This window comes from Pteropus vampyrus, unplaced genomic scaffold, assembly GCF_000151845.1.
Source record: "Pteropus vampyrus isolate Shadow unplaced genomic scaffold, Pvam_2.0 Scaffold174, whole genome shotgun sequence".
Taxonomy (NCBI): Eukaryota; Metazoa; Chordata; class Mammalia; order Chiroptera; family Pteropodidae; genus Pteropus; species Pteropus vampyrus.
Genome location: NW_011888955.1, coordinates 967,065 through 980,899, shown reverse-complemented (window position 1 = coordinate 980,899; position 13,835 = coordinate 967,065). Strand labels below are relative to the sequence as shown.

The window sequence follows — 13,835 nt, the reverse complement described above, 5'->3', positions numbered from 1 at the left end:
CATTGAAGATATTAATTAGATGCCAGAGAGAAACCATTTTGCCAAAGCCAACAAATTTAAATTCTCTCTCGAGATCCTTCAGTGGTCTTTATATCCCTGGCTTTGACATTCACTGTGGTGTGCCGTTAGTCAAGTCTCATATACTCTTAGTTTTCTTGTCTATAAAACGGAGATTACAGTTTCTACCACATAGTGTCATGGACATTTTACCTGTAATAATTTTAGAAATTTCTGACACAATAAAACTTTAATAAATATTAACCTTTTCTTTTTACTATTATTCTTGCAGTATGAAAGGATTTAGAACCTTAGAACAATTAACTATTATTTGGTAAAAAATAACGTATTCGGAAAGCCCTGGTTTTCCCATTTGGTCACCTCCTGTTTCCAATTTTGTGTTATGTACAGTTCGGCTTGAAAAGGTTGACAGGTGTCCTCTGCAGACAGTAATTGTTATATGGGTAATTTTGGTTTCCAAAATGAAAGGAGATATTTTAAGTGTTTTAAAAATATAACTTACTTGTTTTTGTTTGTTTTTCAACTATACTTAAAATTGTTTTGTCTTTTTTATACATATCTCTGATAGCACTCTGGTTTCTGAGTTACTATTCTGGAAAAAAGAAAGAACAAATCCCTGATACTGTTTTTGGACAGTGTATGCTATCCAGGTGCTTTAGGACACAAAGGCTAAATTTTAATGAGAACTGTAAATGGCGATTATAAAGCATCTTCAGTTGGTGCATTCTGAAAACCACTGCATTTCGATTTTAAATCAAGTCACAGGTAATATATTTCTGATTCATCTGCACAGAGATCTAGCTCTAGATTAAACTTCCTTCAAATTTGTCGTATGGCCATCTCCCTTTGTCTGAAGCCCCCACCACCCATCCACAAGCCCCAGGCGTGCCCCCGCCCAAGCAAGCACACAGCTCTAAGAAAGGGTGTCTGCTGCCCCGGGGACTCGGAGCCCACTGTGCCTGCTCTTACTAGTCAGTCTGGCCCTCGAGGCGTCTCCCTAACCCGAGCTAGGCAGAGTCGTACTCTATATGCCCCTTGAGGCCCTACGTATTTTAAATTGATTGGCGCTAAAGACAAAGACAGGTCTTTTCCCAGAGGCCACTAAGTGCGATTCTGATGGTAGGACGAGGTGCCCTGGGAGGCTGGTGAGGAGGAAGTGTGGGGCAGAGCTTCCAATGGCCCTGCAGCCGAACTGTCCCCAGTGCTGGGGCTGCCGCAGTGCATTTGCAGCCCCTTTACCACTTGCTGAAGGAGAAAGAAGCTTAAATGAGGTGGCTCTCACTCCCAGTATACCACCTAACAAAAATCCACTCTGCGAGGACCCATGAAAGGCCTCCTTGTCTGGCCGGCGGTGCACGCGAGCCCTCAGCCAAGGAAGAAACAGAGCCTTGCCGGTCTTGCTGAGCAAGCACTGGTTTTTAATTCTGTGTTGCTCCTTGTCCCCTTTTCCGTCTGTATTTGGTGGCCTTGGGCAGTTAGAGATTCGGGCAGGATCCTGGGGACCTTGGATGTGGGGCCTGACTGCCTGTGACCGTTACCGAGGCTGAGTCCCAGACCGATGCACATAGACCCAACAGGGCAGCTGCCCAGCCACTGGCGAATGACAGCTCTGAGGGGACGGTCCACTCTTTGCCAGCCTTCCGGGCCCCCGACATGGTGCCAGCCCTGGGAGGAACGACTCTGAGGATGACAGTGTGTACAGCTCACAGCTGGGGAGGCTGTCTGTGGACACACGGGTTTCGGTTTGTGCAGAAAGCCCTCTGCATTCGCCTTGACGGCAGCCCAGCTGCCATTGTGGCTATTTCCCATTCTGAGGAGGGCCCAGCTTACCAGGCCCTCCAGAGGCAGGGTGGTCCTAAGCAGGCCAGCCGTGCTGCTGTCCCTAACGAGATAGTGTGAGAAATATGGATGAGTTTGCGAGTGGGCTCCTTGCAGGAAAGGCTGAAGTGTAGGAGTGAAAAACTTTCCAATAAATCAGTCACAGGGAAGGGATATCTTCAGACGAGCCCCCAGGAAAGCACTGACAGCTACCAGGATGCAGATAACGAAACTGCCTGCTAGGCCCTGTTTGATCGAAGAGTTCCCCGGAAACATTTGTCTTTGTGTAAGATGTTTACAGCCAACATCTGCTTTCTGTAATCTGCTTGCTTGCTTGTTCAGAAGACCACCAGGATATGGTCTTAAGCTTTATAATATAGCTGCCTCCTCTGGAAGCTCGGGGCTGATCTCCTCTGACCCTGCGTGGTAGAGAGTCAGTCGCCGGCTGGCTAATAAAGGCTCATAATTCATCTCAATTGGCTCCGTGGGTCTTAGAATCGATCGCGCCACAACATAAGGGCACAGCAGCGGTCCTAGGGACTGTGACAGCCACCTTCGGCTGACGTTGGCGAGGCATCACCCTTGTCTTGCAGATGAGGAGACTGAGGTTCAGTGAGGCTGAATCCCCCACCTGTCACACTTGAAAGATGCCGAGATGGGATTAAAACCAGTTCCGTCTTTGCATTTTCACTAGCTTGTGGAGAAATCTCGGTCTTCCTAGTCTCTGGCTATCTCGGTACTGCTATCTTTGTGACTAAATAAAGAAGCAGAGCTGAGCACTGTCGGGATGATTATTTCAACGTGCCCCTTACTGATTCTCTGGAATTTAGCATCCCAGCATGCGGGTCACTTGGGCTGTGGCACTTTTTACTTATGAAATTTGTGGCTCTTTTCCAACTCATGTTTTTCTGGTTTGCGAACTTCTAGAGATCCTTATGGTGTCTATCCTCAGGGTGCTTTCCTTTCCTTCAGCTGTGCAAATACTAAGGTTATTAACATGCTGAACATCAACAAATGGAAGCATGCGCCACTGGCCGTGCGGGCCTCTCCTTCCTGTCCTGGCCCACGTACGCTGCACACAAACACACTTGCCACGTTCACTGCCAAAAATAAGAACCAAATCCAGCTCCATCCAAATAACCCATTTATAGGCAAGCCCAGTGTTTTACGTGTTTTCCTCTGCAAAGTTGTTTCTTTTGCTTAAGCATTTCCTCCTAGGCTTTTAAATTAAGCCTGAAGGTAAACAGGGGAGGAAAGGAAAGGTAAACAGGGCCCAGTGACCAGCTTGTCAAGGACAGAAGCTAACGTAGCAGAGTTGGGAACTTGGAAGGAAATAATGCTTCGTATACAGGAATATTAAGAAACAAATTGCCAAAGCAAACCCGCAAATCATTTTTTTCCTTCGCTTGCATAATCCCAGCGTTTATCCAGAGCTTTGTCACATTTCCTGTCCCGATTCTAGCCAGCTGGTATTTTTCCTGTCTACAGAAGCTTTTTCTTTGACAGTTTTTCTCACCTGCAAGAAAATTAACCCTGCTTTTACATACAAATTTAGCATGACCTAATTAAGTAAAATTTCATTAAAGAAAACATGAAGTTTTTTTTTAAGGAATGTTTAGTGACAGGATCTGGATTTATAGCCATGTCTCACTTACGAGAGTCTCAGCATCACGACTATAAAGTAGGGACAATCACAGTATCATCAGGCTGTGGCACCGCATAGGGCTTATCTCAATGCCTGGCACATACTGAGTGTGTAATAAATGTCACTGTTATTATTATCATCGTCAAAAAGTGCAGCGAGCACAAACTTGGTGGTAAAGGAGTGACGATCAAAATGTGTGACGTCACCTTAAATAATAATGGCTTACTGCCCATTTCGGATGAGACAACAGAGAGGTTGTCACATGCCAAAGGTCAGATAGAAAAAATAAAATGATTCCTTAGCTTATAAAGATTCAGGTGTGACAGATATTAATACACAGAAATACAGCACGTGTGGATCAGAGGAAAATTTGCTTAAAAATAAAATATCCAGGTGAAAAGCAAAGGTGTATGTGATGAGTACTTATCCTGTGTGGGAGAGATTTATCAGTGTGTCACTAACAAAATCCGGCAAATAGCTTTTCTTATTCCGATTCTGTGCTCATCAATACAAATATCCACTAATCCCATGTAGTTTGCCTGAATCCCCAACCAACCTGCTGCTTTTTCTGTTAAACTGTGACATATTTTAAGAGTAAAACATTCAGCGCTTAATGTTTGTTGAATGAATGAGCGAATGAATGGATACATAAGAAAAAGTTGAAGTTGGGAAAGAACCAGGAGAGCAAAGTTCAAGAGGAAAGAGAATTTTAAGGCATTGTCAAGTTCTAGAAAGAGATCACAGAGGATGACATAGGAGAAAAGGTCATTGAAATGGGCAAAAAGTAGGTCACTGGCAGAATTTAGATGCCTTTTTAGTGTGGAGGTAATGGAACCCAAATAGAATGGATTTAAGACAGGAATGAGCAGACAGTGAGTGTTAGCTGCCAATGGAAACTATTCGAAAGGACCAGCCATGAACTAAAGGGCAGAGAGAGAACAGTTGCCCGAAGGAAAGCAAGTAGCGTGCACGTGTGTGTGTCTTAGTTTCTCATGTGTTTTGAGATTTTTCTTTTATTGGGAACTTGAATTCACAATAAAACACAACCCTTGGACTTTTCTAATTCATTCCTCCAGAGTGGGTTTGTGTTTCTGCCACGTGTGCTGAGGACGTTACAGACCTGGCTCCAGTTGAAATGGGTCCAGAAATGAAAGTTTCCAGCTTCTGAGTTCCTTACCTCACACAGTGTGAATTTTGTTTCTGAATCCATGTCTGACCCTTCCTGTGGCTGCAGATTCCCAGGAGAGCCTTTACTCCGCACAGTCAAGTTTCTTCCAGGCAGTTTTCTTGGCTGTTTGCCTCCGTGAGGGCTCTTTAGTCGCTTATGTGTGGTGAACTCTGTCCTGTGTGCATGCCTTTTCCTGAGCATGGTTCAGATATGAAGATGCAAAGTCCTAGGTGGCCTGGACATAGGGTTCTCCCCAGGCACCCAACTGCTTTAGCTCTCCCTGCCCTGGGCTCCGGCTTCATTCATTTTTAAAATGCTTTTACTATCTTTGTCTAGCAATTTTTCAATGAAGTAAGAGAATTATGAGTGAATTGGGTTTTTTTTTTCCAGCAGCATTTAACTCAGGGGGAGAATGGTACAGATGTTTGTGGGAGCTGCCCTCCTGGTTGCAGTGGGCTGCCAGTGGCGGGCGCCTGGAAGCGACTCTACCAGTGACCAGAGCTGAGGAATTCTGAATGGCGTACGGGTTGGAGCCACTGCTGGGAGGCCCGTGGGAGCCCAGTGCCCACTCTCCCACACAGTGACTGAAGCTCTGGTGTCAGGCCACCCTTGGGGTTGACTTTTCTCGTCTCTGAGGTGCACTGGTTATCCATCTGTCCTCCCGACGTCGCAGAGCTTCCGGGAGATTCTGGGCCCCCCCGATGCCACCTGGGGGCAGCGTGAGCCCCTGCCAGCCGTCCAGTCGTCTTTAGCCTCCAGCAGTCTGGCCCGTCGACCCCGCATGACGTGGAGCAGGAAGGGCCCAGAAGCGCCGTCTAGAAGGTCGGCCAGTCTCGTCTCTAAGACCCGTCCCTCTGAACGTCAGCCCTTAACTGCCTCCCTCTTCCCGGCACTTGCTCAGTGAATGAGCCCCTTGTGTCACTCAGCGGGGGAGGGGCTTTGGACTGAAATCTTCAAAAGGGGCTGCATAGCTTTGTGAATGAGAGCAGGCTCAAGAAATGGGTGCTGCCGTGACTTGTTTAGAGCCATTCGGGAAGTGGTTCTGACGATGTGAAGGAGCCAGGGCCTCGCCGGCTCCTCGGACACAGATCGTGTTAGCTTGGAACGGGTCTCCCGGCGTCTCCACCTCCTCACGCTCCCATGAGCACCGCGTCAGGGAGGCGCTCGCCTGACCTCGTCTCCGCCCTTTCTCTTCGCGCATAGTTCATAGCCGTATATTGTGTGACTCTGCGTTTTCAGTCCCACTGTTTCCCTGAGCAGCCCGAGTTCGCATCCCCCTCGCCGGCCTGCGCCTCCTGAGCCAGGGAGCGCGGAATCCCGCTGCTCCCACAGGTCCTGGGCGCCCGCCTGCCGCCTGGGCTCCCCTGCTGCTCCCCCTCCTCCAGCTGCCCTTGGTGTGCCCTGAAGCAGGCCAGGCCGGCGAGGAGGGGCTGCTTGATGACGGCATAGAGAGCTGGTCTGTTTGTCGCTCGCCTTCAGTATGCCGGAGCTATTCCTGGCATCCTGGCATCAGAATGGTCCTGTAGGGGCTAAAGACTTGCGGCCTGCGTTTGGGGTCACGTCCATTCATGCAGACGAGTGCTGGGCGTGGCAGCCCGTGGAACCGTGAGGTGACACTGGTTTTTTAAGTGGATGCTATGGCTCCCACGTACACAGTCACTCCGTAAGCGGCTTCACTCTGCGACCTGAATGGGGCCATCTTCCTTTTCACTTCTGAGCACGCCGTCTTTGGGATTTCCTGTTCTCCAGCTGGTTTTGACATTCAGCACATCTCCTGTACCAAAGTTGTGACTGTTGCAGATGGGGAAAGAGACGGAGTATAGCTGAAGGGGATGGGAAGTCCACCCCACCCCCGCCTTGTCCCTGTCCCCCTAGACACAGTCTCATTTCCGTCTTCCTGAAAACCAGAGAAGTTCTCGATTTTCCTATATTTTGTTGAATTTTCTTTCTCTTCTTTGTTCTAAGAGCTCTTAATTCATACCTCTGATACGGGATTTACTACCTAATTATATGTTTTATATTTGTCTCAACTGCTTGATAATAGGCATCATATTATATTCACCTTCGTATTGTATCTTTAATTAATACCTAGCAAAATTCCTCCCTGTACATAGTGGACATCTAATAAATGTTTGTAGAATTAATCAGTGAGATCACTATTTCCATACATTTTATCTGCCTCTGTTTATTTTATAATTGTTACAATGCATGTTTTTTATGAACTGCTTTTTTAAGGAAACACGTCAGGTCGTGTTATTTGAAGAACGTGCTCGTTTCTGGATGATTCCTTTCTATGATGAGCGCCATAGCAGTCAGCTGGTCACACGCTCACCAGAGTGTTGGAGCCATGGCAGAGGTGCTCCCGAGCCCCCGGGGCCATCTGGAAGGAAAATCGTACTGGTCGGTTGTCACCTTTGGTGCGGCTCTGGCCTGGCCCAGTAGCCTGGTCCTGACTGGCATGATGGTCAGCCTCTCGGCAGCCAGGAGCCGGCTCTGGTTATCAACGGCGATGGCGAAAGCCAAGGACACGCTAAAGGACGTGTCACCCTGTGGCGCAGGTGCCGGGAGAGGAAGGAGCTTTCCCAGGGTCATGCAGCAGCCCGCGTGGGAGCCTGGTGTCCAGCCCCGCGTTTGACTCTGCTTCTCGTCCCTGACCGCTGCAGGTTGTGTTCCTGTCGGGGAGGGTCTCCTCCCGTGAACAGGCAGGAGTGGGGGTGACGAACGCAGTTTGTACTATCTCAGGAAGCACAATCCGTATGGGGGTTTCCTGGGGGGGCGGCGGAGGCTTTGCCTCGCTCTTCGTAGAGGTGACCGTCGTGTGTCTGACCCCAGTGCACAGCAAGCGCCAGTGCTGTGAAGCACTTTAAACTCAGTCAGTGTCTACCGGTCTGTCGTGCACTTTAACAGAGTGCTTATCTTCTTAGCCTGTGCCTTTTCTTACGAATAAGAAGAGGAAACATTAATTTTTCTTAAAAATATGGAATTCAGAAAGATTTCTTTCGGAGACGTTTACAGGCATTCTCAAGGAGGATTCTGTGAAACCTTAGGTCACTTCCTAGATTTTTGTGGTCTTCCTTTTTTTACAAGAAAACTTCTTATAGAAAGAACAAACAAGATCGAATTCTTCTCATTGCGTTATCTTTCCCGGTGGAGATCTTCTGTTCTTCAGCTGCTCTTCCGTTAGCACTCTTAACGGTATCTCGGGCCCCTCGCTGAATTTTTAATCATTCGATGCTTTACCACAATTCCACTAATCAGTATATTTCAAACTCGAAAACACAACTCGATCCCGATCCTGATCCCGATCCTGATCATAACGCTCCTGATTTCACTCTCGAGTCCTGCGTGTTGTTTCCCAATCGTTTGTAGTAGTAGTTCTCAAACGGGAACCGGGCATGTGCGGGGACGTCCCTGGTTGTTACAGCGTTGGGTGGTGGGCAGAGGCCCAAGATGCTGCCCCTGCCCTGCGCGTGGGGCCCCGCTGCCCACGGCCGCCCCGTCCACGCAGCCAGCAGCCCTGGCATGCACAGAGCCTCACGGGGAGCGTTGCTCTGCTCCCTTCTCAGCCCCTATAGAGCACTTTGAGGGACTGCGTGAAAAAGCGAGCAATTCCGATTTGTACCTTCAGATGAAAGCTGTGCTTCAGGGCCAACCAGACGGAGGGCGAGCATGGGACCCAGAGCCTGGGCTGAGGGGCTTGCATGCTCCCCGGAGAAGGGAGGCCTTTCCATAATGAAAGGAGGAAAGAAGGAAACAGTGAGTGTGGGTGCACGCAGTCTTGGCGATGCACAGATGTAAAGGAGAGGCCATCTATTGAGAGGGAGGTGGCAGTGCTGACCCGGGAGGCTTAAGAGTACTGGAAGTGCCGTGGCCCCTGCAGAGGACGGGCTGTGCTCACGCTTAATGAGCGAGCACCTGGTGATCAGGCCGCTCAGGGCTTGTGCTGGAGAGAGCCTCCTGGAGAGAGATGAGCAAGGGCTCATTCTTGCCTCGTGGGCCAGGGTGTGTGACAGCCATAGCAAGGGACTTGGGGACCAGTAGAAAACAAAGGAGAAGCCCGGTTATAACCGCTGGACGAAATCAGAAACTGGTGGTTCAGGGAGATGACTGTCATTTGATGGCAGAGCCCAGGTTTATGGTGCAAGGTTGATTCTTAGTCCCACCCGCGATGGGAATGGGGGTCTTACTCATTCAGGTTCAGGTGTTGGTTCCCACGGCCACCAGAGCAAGCCTGGCATGTTGTGGATGTCTGGTAAGTGTTTGCAGAATGAACAGGTACTGCAGATACACACACTGCAGATGATGATGGTCTGCTCAATGAAGCTGGTTCGATTGGTATTTTCTGGCATTTTGAAACTTCAAGAGAAATAACTGGTGCAAGGGACAAGCACAGTGTGTACTCTCAGACCCAAAGGAGGGCCATCTGACCTGGCCTTGAAAATTCAGAGGGCTTCCGGAGGACGGGAGCGTTGGTTGTGCCAGGGATGAGGCAGGATCGTTTTATTTTCATGAGGATGGGTCTGGGCGGGCTAAGGGAAGCAGGATGGACCCTGAGAAGTTCACCCCTTCTTCTGCCAGAGAAAAATTGTGCAGGGCAGGAAGAGTCAACAGACGCTACGAAAGCAGGAGCCTCACACACGGTAACTGTGAGCCAGCTGCCTGTCTCACGTACTTTACCAGGGACCGTATATGTCAGTTCCGAGGTCACATTGCTCTCCAGTAAGGAAGTCCGCTGAAGACGTGGGGGGAGCCCTCTGTGGGAGGGGGACAGGCTTTTGCTCTTGGTGTCATCGCCTGAGTGCTAAGTCTTCCTGCCACGGAGTCCTCTTCAGCAGCGGGATTTGTGCTTCTCCTGTGTGACGTTAATCGGTATCAAAACAAAGCACTTGGCATCCTTGGAGTAAGGAGTACTAAGCAAAATTTATTTTCCTATTCGAGGTAAATATTCAGCCACGTCCTCCAGAAAACACATTTCTTTGTACTAATCCATAGTTTAGATATTAGGTTATAGGGAAGAAACGGTTGTATTTTTCTGATGAAATAAAACCACTCATGCTCCTTTAGGCTTGATGTTTTAAGTAGTTGGACCTAATTCTTGCTAATGTGCCTTTTTACATTGGCTGAGCACACTGGCTGCACCCACCCTGCGGGCTGTCACAGCACTCCCCAGGGAATAGCGCGTCCAGTGGGCTGAGGGGGACGGCTGTCCACTGGCTTGCACCAGGCTCCAGAAATCTCCTGGTCTGAGGAACAACTGAGAACGTCTTTGCAAAGCATTTGTTTTTCAAGATGCTTTATCACGTGTTAATAACTCCTCACGAACATTATGCGAGCTAAGCGTTACACTTTTAGCCATTTTGGAGTTTGGGAAAAGGGGGAGGTTAAAGACTTGGCAGTGCATGCCAGTGCCCTTCGCCCCACGGCAGCCCGTGCTCCTCGGATGTGGCCACCTGAACTGAACTGCGCTAATAACGTCAGCCCTCCTGCCTCAGCTCGTCGATGGCTTTGGGACTGACGTATGCCCGGACACAGCCTGGACGGTAAGGGTGTGTCCTCACTCTTTCTGAACCTGGGTGAGGAGAGGGCTGAAGGACGGAGAAGGATGTGGTGTGGGGAGAGCGTCCTCTTCTCTGGGAAGCTGGAAGGACGGGAGCCAGGAGAGTCCCCGCAGGCTGTAGCGGTGGGCACATTTGGGAGCGCTGGTCCGGGAAAGGAAGCCGACCGACAGACGGAGGTGGAGATGGAGGCGAGGGCCCGGCAGCACTCATGCCCCTGGCCCGGCCACCCTGCTGGCAGCGGTGTTTTCGTCCTGCCTGGGCCCCTGAGCGCCTCCTTTTCCTCGGCCTGTGCTCATCCCGACTGGGTTTCTGCACCTTCCGCCAAGAGTCCTGCCCAGCACCACGGGGAGGAGGCCGAACTGGCATTCCCGCGGACTGCCTGCCTCCAGCTTCTGTGCTGCTTCCGCCAGACCACGGTGACTGCCACGCCAACTCCGGGGTCCTCGGGCCTTCTGGAATCTACATGTCATCTATACGGCTGATACCAGATAAGTCGTGCCAGGTGCACGTGGCTGGTTTTCTCTCTTGGCTCCCGTGACTTATGGTACCTGGTCCAGACTGGCATTTCTGGTAAGAAAGGCTAAACATCTAGGTGGACTCGGGCTTAGCTGTTGTGGGCCCAAGTTCTTCAGATCGTGCACATTTCGAGGTGGCTGCAACTCTTTGCTCTTAGGTCTCAGATCTCATTTTCCCCTCTTGAGTGAGCAAAGCCAAAGAAAGATATTTTTTTTTTCCCCAAATATGTATGGATTTTATTGGTTGCCCAGAAGAATTAATTTTGGAACTGTAGCCAACTCATTGGTGTAACTACATCCTTTGTTCATCTTAGTCACAAGAATAAGATAGCCCCTTCTTCCTGGATGACAGGAAATGCCGCTTTCCTCTCTCGAATTCACATATGTGCTACCATTACGGGTTCCAGCAACTCTCAAAATCTTTTCTCTAATCCATTTCATTTCTAAAGAAAATCTTGGTTATTTTGACATCATAGAATCCTTGACCCAGAATCTTTATTCTCAAATAGCATTACTTAAAAGTTTATTTACACTGAAAAAGTATTTGCATATTTATGTATATGCAATGATATATTACATGTATAATTAATATAGACTTAATCTTTAATAAATTGCAAGATTTTTTTATAGAAATACGACACTGAATTAAATTACTTTTTTCAGGCCCCGTAGTTCTGATGATATTCTTCATAACAGCCTTCTGTGATTGCTAAGTCCTTTTCAACTCTGTTTGACTCAGAGGTGAAGAATTCATAAAAAGGGCTACACGATGCCCTCTACAGTTGTACGTTACTATTTATATTCTCTATCATTTATGACAAGAGAACATCTCTGCTTAGTTGTTCTCGACCATTTGGATATGGTCACTGTCATTGAACTAATAGGTAAAGCAGAACTACAATAACAACAACAAATACCCACTTAATATAAATATTCCGTGAAGGGCATTGAAGACAAAGCCAACTGGACATCCACCATTCAATTAGGAGAGTGACCGAAGTCACCGTGAAGATTTTAAAAGGTCAGGTTAAATTCTGCTTGTGCTGTCATCGACCTGCAATGCTGTGTGGTGGGACCTGGTGCCAAGTCCGTTTCAGCAAGCTCTGTTTCCTTACCGCGCTCACTGCTTCCGTTGCCACTCGTAGAGGCAAAAGAGGCAACAGAAGCAGCAGGCCCTCGCCTGAGTCTTCAAATTGCTCATCAGGCCCTGGTTTATGAGCTCTCTGCACATGTATGTTATTTATTTTTCCTCACCATGCCACCTGATTCCTCCAGTCCCGGCCCAGGAAGTATGATGGGCAGGGAGGCATGCCTTTGGCTCACAGAGGACTGTGTTTATTACAGCTGCCCTTTGTTTTATTTTTACTGTACAAACCATGAAGTGCCATGTAATTATAAGGCTCGGTTATTTATACTCTGAGGCTAAAGAAGGTAAGGGTTAGTCCCTCTGTTTTTATATTCCTATTTTTCCTGTGGCGTTCCTGCTTTGGTAAACTCACAGATGCCAATCTGTTACTTGCCAGAACAATGATCTGCATTTTGATGTCTGATGTACAAATAACCTGTTAGGGATAACTGAAAATTTTAATATTTGAGGGATCTGAAATAATACATAGAGGTTAGCTATAGAATTTGGTGTAGAATTCACATTTGTCCTCAAAGAGAAGCAAAGCACTGGGTAAGATGCCGGCTCTAAACTTGGTGGATGATTGTGACAAATTTGAGAAATCACATGAAGAATTAGTTAAAAGCTCTGAGTAGCTGAAAAGTAAATGAATAAAATTACTCTAAACTGTGTTACATGGGCCCACTTTTTCCTCACTTATAAAAACCAAGTTTCATTTTGCATAAGATACTGCATATGTGCTTTGTATGTAATTTTTATACATGCATTTTTCTTGTTGAGCCTTTACAGCAGTGTGCGCACATTAAGCATCTCTACCCCAGCTTTGCAAACGAGAGCGATTAAATAGAGCGATTTCAGAGCGATTAAATAGCTTTTCCTCCACCTATAGCTGGTAAACAGAACCAGGATTCGAAGCCAGGTCTGGTGGATTCCAAGATCTACATACTTAACCCTTGTTATACTTTTTCCTTTTAATAAGCCAAAAATGGTTCATTAAAACATTTAAAAAATTTTTAAATCTATATTTTATATTGTGGAAAAGAGATCCGCCTGAAGCCTTCATTCTTTCTTGTTACTAATCTGAGTCCTAGTGAGGTCATGCTTCCTGCACTAAAGCTACAAACGTGTTACATGGGGTGAGAGTTCTTTAATTAAAGTAGCAGATTAGGATACAGATTCGTGATCACACAGTACAAGAATTCAAAAAGGACACTGGCACACTTTTTCTCACCTAGACAAAGAGCCACAGTTTGAAAACCTGTTCATATGGAAAATAACAAACTCAGTTTCTTGAATTAACTATTTTAGTGCCCATGTTGAAATGGCTCAAAAAGAATATTTTTAGAGTAACTTAGTAGTAGAGATACCTTGATACAGAATGAATGAATTTTGCTTTATGGATTTTTCTTTTTCTTTTTTTCTTCATCACCTGTTACTGTTAGCTGCTGGTAATCATCAAAAAATGGTCTCACATTTTCAAGATTTCTTGGTATTAGGTCATTGTTACTAGATGGAAGGAAGTCAAATGCTTAGAACTTAAGAGACTTACTCAAGATTACAACAGTGAGTCATTTGCTCAGCCAAAAAGACAGCAAGGAACTTCCTGGTTATAAGTGTTGCAGCTGGTGACCCAGTGTGCCTGTCCCCACTGCTTCCCCCTCAAACCCACGGGCTTTTCGCGAAGGGCAAGTGGGCTTGTTCTTCAGTATGACCACACTGCTGCTCCCCAAGAAGACATCAGCTGGAATTGAGATTTGCTTCTATGGTCAGCACCCACCCTCACGGTCTTATGTTGAGATTAAATCAAAAAGCGAAGATTCCTTGTCAGTTACTAATTTCTTTGGACAAACTTTGCCTTAAAGAGTTGATTGTTCCTCGAGAACAAAGGTTTTGGACCATCAGGCAGTCTACAGGCAGGCTGTAGGCGGGCATAGTGAAGGGGACAGCGTGACCCATTGTCCTCTTATTTTGAAACAGTTTATGCCCA

The 13,835-nt window shown here is 47.4% G+C and overlaps 1 long non-coding RNA gene across 3 annotated transcripts in view; it reads left to right on the top strand.

Moving 5' to 3' along the window:
* The window catches only part of LOC105299161, a 70,537-nt gene that overhangs the window by 44,874 nt on the left and 11,828 nt on the right, over positions 1-13,835 (top strand). The window contains exon 5 of one of the 3 annotated variants that reach the window (XR_002782914.1): positions 5,043-6,793. The exons of 1 other annotated variant lie outside the window; for it this stretch is intronic. This is a non-coding gene — a long non-coding RNA (uncharacterized LOC105299161). Of the gene's footprint in view, positions 1-5,039; positions 6,794-13,835 lie in introns of those variants that run through there. One more of the 3 variants, XR_002782912.1, reaches the window with a different exon arrangement.